Source organism: Fukomys damarensis, unplaced genomic scaffold (genome assembly GCF_012274545.1).
Source record: "Fukomys damarensis isolate Sample0158 unplaced genomic scaffold, DMR_v1.0_HiC HiC_scaffold_5, whole genome shotgun sequence".
Classification (NCBI taxonomy): Eukaryota; Metazoa; Chordata; class Mammalia; order Rodentia; family Bathyergidae; genus Fukomys; species Fukomys damarensis.
In genome coordinates this window covers 55,966,975-55,977,842 of record NW_022900917.1, presented here as the reverse complement: position 1 = coordinate 55,977,842, position 10,868 = coordinate 55,966,975, and the positions used below count along the sequence as shown (strand labels likewise).

Genomic DNA, 10,868 nt, shown 5'->3' with positions numbered 1-10,868 from the left:
CGGTAAAAAAAAAAAAAAAAATGAAGGAAGAAAGGTAGGTAACAATCACGATATAATTTTACTGCTGGGGATTTAGCTCAGTGGTTCCACTGCCTGCCTCATAAGCACAAATCCATCCCCGGTACCAAAAAAGACATAATTTTACTGCTAACAAAATATAAGTAAAACAATCCCAATATGATTATAGAATAAGTATATTTAATACTATCAAGTAAATAATGTTAACAAACAGGAATTTAAATAGGATTAAAATAAATATTCTGTTTAAGAATAAACGAAGGGCAAGGGATTTAGCTCTGTGGTTCCATGGCCTGGCAAGCCAAGGACCTGAGTTCCATCCCTGGTACCAAAAAAAAAAAAAAGAACACATGAATATGAAAAGTATCCAATTAGAAATTGTGGAAATAAAAATCAGAACCATTAATATAAATAGCTCAACAAATTAAAATATCTAGACTAGATTCAATAAAATAGAAAATTAAAATTTAGATCAAGGTAAAATGTAATTATAATAAAATATAAATCTAATTGTTAGATTAAGTGACTAAAAAGACTGACAGAACCCAGGCAGGGGAGATATCTTGTGAATGAATTGAAGTCATTTCTGGAAATTTCTGGAAAAAAATACCTAGTAACAGTCGTAAGTGCTCCGAACAGAAAAATATGCAAAACTGAATGAATTTGCATGTTTATGTCCCAGAATCCTGCCCTGCTGTGATTTCACAAATTCTTTACAATAAAATCCCCTTAGTTCAGAAAGTGATGAAACTCTTAAAAAGGAATATATATGTATATAGATAGATAGATAGATAGATATGCAAAGAGAGGGGAGATTAGAACACTTGTGTGCTGTTGATGAGTATTGTATATGTCATGGCCAGTATGGGAAACAGCATAATGGTTCCTCAAAAATTTCAGAAAATAATGACATGATCCAGTAATTCCACTTTCTGAGAATATACCCAATGGAATTTTAAGCAGGAATAGGAACAGATAGATGATAGATAGGTAGAAAGATAGATAGATAGATAATAGATAGATAGATATTCATAGCAGCATTAGCCCAGTAGTGGGAACAGTCCAATGTGCATCAATAGATGAATGGGTAAACAAATGTAGTATGCATACAAAGGGAAATTTTTTAAAAAAGAAGGAAATCCAAACATATGGCACAACATGGAAGAACCTTGCAGACACTATGGTAAATCGGGGGGCGGAGAACCTAGACACAAAATAACAAATATTCTACGTACATAAATTACATAGGGCACTGAAATTCATAAGGACAGAAAGTAGAAAGATGGTTGCCTGAGTCTGAGTGCTTAATGGGAACAAAGTTTCAGTTTGAAAGGAGTAAAAACTTCCGGAGATGAACGGTGGTGATGGTTGTATAATGAACTAAATATACTTAACTACACCTTTTAAAATGGTACTGTATACCTAAAATGTACCAATAAACTAAAAAAAAAATGGTTCAATGGTAAATTTATATTATGTATGTTTTACCACAATTTTTTTAAGAAAGAAAACAGAAACACATACTAAAGATCACCAGATCACAAATAATTGGGGGCCTTCTAAGTGAAACATACACAAGCAGCTCCCTCTCCTACCTCAGTATCTTATATTTGTGGATGCGTCTCACATCTCACATTAAGTCAGCATCAGTAAAACATTTGCTGTTGTGATAAAAGTCAAAGGAGCCCATAGTGTGGAATCTTAACAGCTATTAAGCAACAGACAAAATCTTAAAATCCATTCAGATGGTAAACACTCGTCAAGGTTTTTTATTTCATTTACCCTGTACATATTTACAGTCCATCTCTTGTCACACACACACTAAAGCAAAAATGAAAGTATATTAGTGGGCAAAAAATAAAAATAGATGTGCTAGATATTATCTGTAAAAGACATAACATTCTTTAAAATTCCAGCCACAGTGATTGCCGCGCACTAAGTGGGACTCTCTAATACTTGGCTGAGGGCTCGCTCTCGGTCCAGTCAGTGGGCCCTGAGGCTCGCCTTCCAGACAGAGGGGGCTGCAGGAAAGCTCAGCTTCACTCTTTGTGCTCCTCTCTCCTCAGTATTCATTAATAGCCAATGATGATGTCTGAAGGTGGCACCTTAGAGAGGTGATTATTTTGTTTGAGGGGTGCTCTAGTGAATGGCACTGGTGTCTTTATGAGGGGCTGGCTAGCTCTCTATCCGCCATGTGAGAATACAGTGAGGAGGTGGCTGTGTGGGAAGCAGGAACACGGTTCTCAGCAGAACCCAGCCTGTTGGCACCTTCATCTCTGACCTCCACACTCCAGAACTGTGAGAAACAAATGTTTGAATATCACCCAGTCTGTGGACTTCATTGTAGCAGCCAGAATGAAGACTCCACAGAACCAGTGGCTTTCTCCTGCCATCACAGGGTCTGCTCATCCCCATAGACCCCAAGGATCCCAGGCTCTAGATAACTAGACAGCTCGGCCAATGGCTGGTATCCAGCCTGACTAGGGAAGCAAGCTAACCTCAAGCTTGCCCACAAAACAGCAGAATAAGGGGGCAAATTCTCCCACTGAAACACAAATCCAGTCAGAAGACGTAATGGGACTCTGTCTAGCTGTGGGGTGAGGGGATGTGGGGGATATGGGCCTCCTTTTTTCTTCTTGATGCTCGGTCTTACATTTCCCCTTCCTCGTAATCTGCATCCCATGCCTAGAATCCATCCAGCCCCTGGTGCATGATGCCACACTGTTTGACCCTTGGCTCAGTGTTAACAGCTGAGGTCAGAGGCAGGAGCGGCACTGACTGTAACAAGTGGTCCCCTGAGACTGGTGCATCACCGCCTGCTGATTTCTGAATTCCACGCACCCTCACTCAGCAGCGTGATCATGCCAGATCTTGATGAGAATACTAATAATCTCGAATGCTGGCATAATTACTGTAGGCTCCTCTCCTACTTTCCCTTTATTTGCCAGCAGGCTTTCAATTAAGAAAATATTGAAATGTAGCATGTCATGGCTCCTACCCAGAAAGGAGAAAGAACGGGGTGGAAGAACATTGACAATTATTTGTAAGGCCAAAGGTAAGACATTTTCCTATGCATTTTTCTTTTTGCTATCAAAAATCTATGTATATTTTTTAGCTATTATAAACTGTGCCGTTATAAACATAGGTGTGCATATATCTCTGTGGTATGATTCTTTTAATTCTTTTGGAAAGATACCCAGCAGAGGGATGGCTGGGTCAAATGGAACCTCTAGTCTCAGCTCTCTGAGGTATCACCATATTGATTTGCACAGTGGTTGCACCAGTCTGCACTCCCACCAACAATGGAGAAGTGTTCCTTTCTCCCTACAACCCCGCCAAAATTTGTTATTGGTTGATTTCTAGATAGCAGCCATTCTTTGTGGGGTGGAATCTCAGTGTTGCTTTCATCTGCAACTCTAGAATGACCAGTGATGTGGAACATTTTTTCATATATTTACTTGCTGCTTTTACTTCTTTGTCTGAGAAATGTCTGTTCATTTCAGATGCCCATTTTTGAATCGGGTCTTTATATTTGGGGGGCTGATTGTTTTGAGTTATTTATATATTCGAGATAATAGTCCTTTGTCTAAGGAGCAGCCCATTTGCCCATCAGTTGGAAACTGGATAAAGAAGATGTGGTTTTTCTATAAAATGGAATATTACTCAGCCATAAATAATGAGAAATTAGATTCATTCATAGGAAAATGGATACATATGGAGGAAATACTCCTAAGTGAAATAAATAAGTCACACATGTGTAAATACCAAATAGTTTCTCTGGTGTGAATAAACTATAATAGTGCATAAGATCCTAATGATACAATGGACAATGTGAAATAGGAAGAAAGGGGCTAAAGGTGTAGGGAAAGTGGGAAGGGTAGGGGAAACCTAATAAGGTAAAAGAAAAAAATACGAGAAAAGGAAAAATAGAAATGAAGTGTTTATAAAGCGGGAGGGGAAGAGAGGGTGAAGGGAGGGGAGGGACAAGGGGAAAAAATGAGAACCACGTCCTGTCATGTAAAGGTACAAGATCTCAATAATGAATGTAACTGTACTGTATACCTAAAATGTACCAATAAACTCATGAGGAAAAAAAATTTTTAAAAAAGAAAGCTGATTCCAAAGAAAAAAAATCTACATAGAAAACTTTAAGAATGACTTTAAAGAATAAAATGTTTCTTCAAACTGTAATGCTATTATATTATATAAACTATAACGTATAAATCGTAATTATAAAGCAAAGAAAAATGTCAGGGTACACAATCGTGTCACATATTACATATTTAATTTTTATTTAAAATGAATATAGTCTGCTGGTTGGCTTTTCAGAATTTTACAACCTTTTACAGTTTAACCTTCCCAGCAACCTCCTACATCCATAGCTTTTTCTGAAAATTGGTAGAACAATCATCAACTAAGAGCCAAACATTTCTCAAACAAAGAAGTAGAAATAGTAAATAAACATATGTAAAAATGTTCAACATCACTGGTCATTCGAGAGATGCATATGAAAACAAACACTGAGATTCCACATCACCCCAGGAAGAATGGCTGCTATCATGAAATCAACCAATAACAAATACTGTCAGGGCTGTGGGGAAACAGGAACCCTGCTCCACTGCTGGTGGGAATGTAGGCTGGTGCAACCACTGTGGAAATCAGTATGGAGATACTCAAAGAACTAGGATGGGTTGCCCCACTTGACCCAGCTACTCCCCTCCTGGGTATCTTCCCAAAAGAATTAAAAGAATCATACCACAGCAATATATGTGCACCCATATTCATAGCAGCACAGTTTGTGATACCTAAAACTTAGAAACAGCCCAATTGCCCATCAACTAGAGATGGGATAAAGAAGATGTGTATTTTTTTATAGAATGGAGTACTACTCAGCCATGAAGAATGAGAAATTAGACACATTTATAGCTAAATGAATGCACATTGAAATGATACTCTTAAGTGAAATAAACAGGACACATATGTGTAAATACCAAATAGTTTCTCTGCTGTGAGAAACTGAATAAGGACTAAAAGGTAAGTAGATACCATGAGATAGTAAGAAAAGGGGCAAAGGAGAAGGGGAAGTGGAAAGAAGGGAATAGAATTAATATGAAAACAATGGAAACAAACTCTTTGTAAATAGGGAGGGCAGAGGAATTGAAGGGAAGGCATCCAAATGGGGAAAGAAATAAAAACCAAGATAGATTATGTAAAGGTGCAAATTCCCAATGATGAATGTCATTATATTATATACCTAAAATGTACCAATGAAGTTAACAGTATAAAAAAAGAGCCTATGATGTGCGGGGCACATACCACATTCTTCCTTTCATTTAACGTCTACAACATGAAGAAGTGATTACCTACACCTATAGGTGAAGGAACTGAGGCTCAAAGCATAAAGTTAGTATCTAATTTGTCAGAGGTCCCACAGCTAATGAGTGGCTGAGCTAGCATTGCAGCCCCTTATGAGCATATTCCTTTTTCCACCACCATGCTGCCTAGTTAACTCACCCTAATATTACTGTTCTTTGAAAATAGGATGTCTGAAGGCCAGAAGTCCTTTGTAGGTGGGCTCGCCAAAGCCATCTGGACCTAAGACACCACAGTGACGACCAGGTGACTAATGTCATTGTGTGTGGCATGGCACACCCCAGTGCCATCACAGTTGACAATTGCCATGACAATGGCCAGAAAGAACCATGGGGGGATCAAATTCCTGGAAAATCTCTGCCCATTCCCATGAAACATGAATCTCTCTCCCTTTTATCGGTCATCTTTGCCCCTCATTTCTTTTAACCTCTATGAATTCTCCACCCTACACAAATCAAGAAATTAATTTGCAAGTTTATATCCTGCTTCTCCTATTCTTAACCAAGAATAAATCTTTCTTCAGGGCTCAACTGCTTGGTCTTAGTGATTTCACAATTCCAAGAGGGAATGGTTTGGAGTCAAAATTGGCAGCACCACTGCTTTTCCAAGGCAGAGCAACGCAACCAGCTCCATCACCCTACTGTCTGCACATAGTGCTGCACTCCACTGCCTTTTAAGTGAGGGTCTTAAAAATATGATAGCTTTGACTTATATTTCAATGTCTCCTCCAGTGTGAGCTTGTGTGTGTGTGTGTGTGTGTGTGTGTGTGTGTGTTGTGCAGCCTTATTTTAAATGTAGGTTTTATTATTCCTCAAGTGTAGTGAGGCTAATAGATCAGGAGGCAACTGCCATTGGAAAAAAAAAAAAAAGGTGATTTCCCTCAAATCTCAACAGGAAGGGGAATGCCACCATGGGCCACATAAGGAAGTTTTGGTGTCAGTCAACAGGTAGGTGCAGGGGGGACTGGGTAAGAGCCTTTATTGTTATTTCCACAGAAGGGAATGAGCAAGTAGGGTAACCAGGCTAAGGATTGGCTGGCTGGATCACTTCCATGGGCTCTAGGACACAAGGGCTAACACTAGTTGTCTGCTGTGGGCCCCCAGTGATTAAAACCAGAGAAAAGTAGCTAGAAAGCAAGAGGCCAGTACCTGAATTGATTGGAATGTGGCTTATTTGCATTTGAAAGGAGAGTTTGCTTTAGCTTTCCTTGGAACTGGCTGGCTCTGAGGCGGGCAGGCCTTGCAGGGTCAGCAATACCCCAAGCTTTAAAAGCATCAGAAATACACAGTTAACATAGGTTATGTGCAGAAAAGAATAGACACAGGAGGTCTCACTACTCTCCTTGGAAAGGTCTGCGCATGAGCTTGGTGCTTAGCTTGTTTCTGGGAACTTGGATTTGGGGAGGATTCCCACCACCCTTCTCAGTAACAGTGGATCTCTGAGAATTTGGCTGATGCTGAATGATAGCTTTCCTCATGGGAGTCTGTGATTTTGACATGTGCTAGGCAGCCAGCAGTATGAGCCCCTAGGACATGAGTTGCTGAAGAGCTTCCCTAATAGACAGCACTGTGCACATTCTCTCATAGCTGGCTGATGGAGGAATCAAGAGTATCCTGTGTGACTCCTCTGAGGAAAAAAACAAAAATCCCTGGAAGGTTGGGCCGGGTTTTCTCCTGGTCTTTTCCTATGCACCTTTTTCTTTGCTTGTCTTGCTTTGTCTCCTTTCACTCATAGCCATGCGCATAACTGTATATTCTGAGTCCTCCTAATGAATCATCAATTCTAGAGATTTGTGCTGCCTGATACATTTTACTAGTACCTTTGATTCTAAAGAATAGAGTTTTTTAAGTTAACCATCATTAAATTTGTTTCATACTGAATGGAAATCACTCTCTGATGGGCATCATCTGTGAAGGATGTTTTGTGATCAAGGTGTTCCCTAGCTCTCTGAAGTTTTATCTTTGATTCTTAATTCAGTAATACCAGGGAGTCCCTCCTGTGTCCCTCCTCATATGAATTCCTTGGCTCCCTCTACACTTTTCTCACTTCTCTGGACTTTTTGGAATGTTATTGATTTTTGAAAACTTTTTTGGTAGTTTTTCTATTTTTTCCAGATAATCACATAGAAGTGTTTGCATATAATTGAATGAAAAAAAAAAACCCACGCAAAGACCTGTGGTACTTTCTATGCAGCTTCCCCCATTAATAACATTTTGCAAAACTATACTACAACATCACAGCTGATATACTGAATTGATAAATCCATTGATCTTATTCAGATTTCCCATTTCATTTGTACTCTGTGTGTATAATAAACCACGTACAATTTATCACCAGTGTAGGATCCTGTATCCTCAACCACGCTGTAAACGGTACCTCGGTTCAGAAACTTGATTCTTTCCACAATTCTGGTTTTGACCAAATTGCATGCTTGCAACCAGAATTATGGAACAAATTCTGTGACCGGTGTTGTGGAAAGAATTAAGTTCATGAATCAAGGCATTGCTGTACTAAACAGTTTCAACTCCACAAGAATCTTTCAATTTGCTCTTTTATGACCATATCAAACTCCTCTTCCCTTTAACCACTACTCTTATCTCCATTTCTAACGTATTACACAGGGCCTTATGCAGGAGGTGACCTTTTAGGATTGGCTTTATTTCCTCAACACGATTCCCTGGAGTTTCATCTAGTCTGTTTCAAGAATACAATAGTCCCCCTTTTTCCATAGTTTGCTTTCCATAGTTTTGATATCATACTATCAAAATAGAAATTTAAGTGAAAATTTTGAGAAATAATTTATAAATTTCAAGTAATTTTTAATATAGCCTATTGTTAGAATTTTTCTAGTTCACTATTGGTTATATTATTAATCTCTAACTGATCTTAATTTATAAATTAAGCTTTACCATTGGTAGGTATGTATGTATAGGGAAAAATCATAATATATATAGGGTTGCATATCATCTGAGGCTTTGGGCATCCACTAGGCATCTTGGAACATATCCCCAACAGATAGGGGAGGACTACTACCATTTGTGCATTTTTGTGCCTAAGTAGAATTCCATTATATGCATGGATCAGTTTGTTTATCGATTGACCTATTGAAGGAATACTGGATTGGTTTCATTTTGGCACTTGAAAATGGAGCTGCTATGAACACTCATAAGTGGACTTTGGTGTGGATGACCAGGATATAATGGCTGGGTCATACTACAATTGTCTATGTCGTTTGTTAAGAAGCTGTCAAACTATTTTGTGAGTATGAGTAAGCCTGTTTCCCCTACTATTAACTTTCATTATCCAAGATTCCCATTTTGGCTACTAAGCCCTTGGCTAGTATGCATGAGTCCCTGGGTTCAATTCCCAGGACATAGAGAAAGAAACAGGTTGGGGTTATTATGATACCACAAAATCATGTTCTTCTGAAAACGTGTCTAGGTGCTTAGAAGTCTACTACTAATGGAGCTAAAATAGATACAAAATACAATATACCTGCCCCTCTCACTCTAGTGCAAACATCACCCACCTACTTCCTCCCCATCCCCACAAAGCTGTCACTGTTTCCTAAAGAAAACTGTGGGTTAACTCCTCTGCAACCCAACCTGTCCTCACATAGCATTGCTACCTCTATTGGAAGGACTAAAGTAACTGTCTTCCCTGCTACGCTCTCAGTCCTCTGAGAGGAGGAATGAGGAAGGTTTTATCTGCCATCCTACCCTCAGTATCTAACCTATTGTCTGCATATATATTAGATACTCAGTAAATAGTTCCTCCCCTCCTCTGTTTATGACTGAATTGGCAATCCTAATTTCAAAAGTACAGTCAACACTGTACTCTAGGCAGCCTTTACCTACTAGTTACAGTTGACACAAGAGTTGAATATATAAGTCAACAAGAAGACAACGCTAACTGGTTGATATGAATTTGTTTTCTATTTTCAAACAATATATGTCAATGAATTAACAATCTTTTCTAGAGGAGCAAATGGGCTTCTTTTGCTTGCTGTATGTAAATCGGCCTTTTAAACAGTTATAGATGTACATTTCAACCAGCAATATTTACATGTGTGCATATACTCTATAATCTTGTTTAATTGCTTATTAATAGTCCCTAGAATTAGTTATTTCTAAGAGAATCATTGCCTTGACTTTCAATTTCCATTTTATGTCATTATGTTCCTTTTAAAGCTAGGCAACGTTCTCCTATTTCCAAAGGCAAGGATTTAATATTGTCCTAGAAATAATTATCACCCTATAGATGTATATAATTAAAAGCAGCATCTAATTCCAGCCAAGGGATTTGGACACATCTAATTAGTCTGCGTTCCTTAAGCCCAGGCAAGAAATTCATCTGGGCTGCTCTTAGCTTCTTCCAGAAAGTCCCATGACTAGACCCAGAAGTTTCCAGATCCTATGAAAGTAAGTTGAGAAAATAACTACAAAGCACTTATGAAAACCAACTAAAGGGGCCAGGGATTTAGCTCAGTGGTTCCGCCACCTGCCAGGACTAGAGTTCAATCCCCAGTACCAAAATATAAAAAATAAAAAATAAACCTAAAAATTAGTGAGCATGTGCATTCATTAGGGTTCCAAGAAAACAGCTTGTATAATCCTGGGAGCTGCTAGTCCCAGATCTGCAGAGCAAGTCAGCAGGCTGGAGAGTCAATGGAGTAGCTCCAGTATGAAGACCATCTGGAGGTAGAAGTGCCTCTTCCTTGCCACACTGAGGGTTCAGGGCCACAAGCAGTGGAGGCTTGAGTTGGCCCCAGGGAAGTTGCAGGGAAGCCTGGGGAATTGTGCTGAACACAGTTCAGTTCCAGCAGCACAGGGAGGAGCTCACTACATAGGTGAAGGTTCCGCTGACTTAGCTTGTTGGGGAAGCTGTAGCCGTGCTCCTCCTCACTAACTCGAGAGCACAGAAATTTGATGCCATCCTGGGGGATTGGAGAAACTTGAAGTTTGAGCCCTGGAGTCATACACCGGTGACAGGGATGGGGGCTGCTGGTGGGTGAATCGGAAGCTACTTGTCTAAGGGGTCAAGGATGGTGCTGTTGAGGGCCTCACTGGATGAGGGTGGAGGGACGGGAGAGGAGGGCACTGCAATCTCCTGGTAGGTGTGGTTACCAGTTGGGTAAGAGGAGGGGGCCTCCTCGGGCCTCCTCAGACAAGAACACAGGCCGTTTGGAGATGTGTGAGGTAGTGGACTCCAAGTCTGCCAGCAAGGCATCGAAGTTGTCCATGGCGGGGCTGCTGGAGCCGGGATTCAGCTGGGCATGGCCTTTGCTGTAAATCCAAGGGCCACTGCTCTCCAACAGGAAACTTTTCCATCTCCAGCCTTGGCCCAGAACTACAACAACTTCTGCTCCTACCTATTTGAAAAATGGTTTTCCTTCTCCTTTTGTCTTTTCAATGAACCACTTGGATAGGATACAGGCCAACAGGCACCTGCAGACATATGCTTGCTATGGGTATGGA

General features: G+C 39.9%; 1 long non-coding RNA gene across 1 annotated transcript in view; it reads right to left on the bottom strand.

Annotated features, from left to right (window-relative positions):
• LOC104853207 overlaps positions 1–5,607 on the bottom strand; it is a 50,243-nt gene extending 44,636 nt beyond the window's left edge. Inside the window, exon 1 of the long non-coding RNA XR_777711.2 lies at positions 5,533–5,607. This is a non-coding gene — a long non-coding RNA (uncharacterized LOC104853207). The remainder of the gene's footprint in view (positions 1–5,532) is intronic.
• Positions 5,608–10,868: the final 5,261 nt, after the last annotated feature.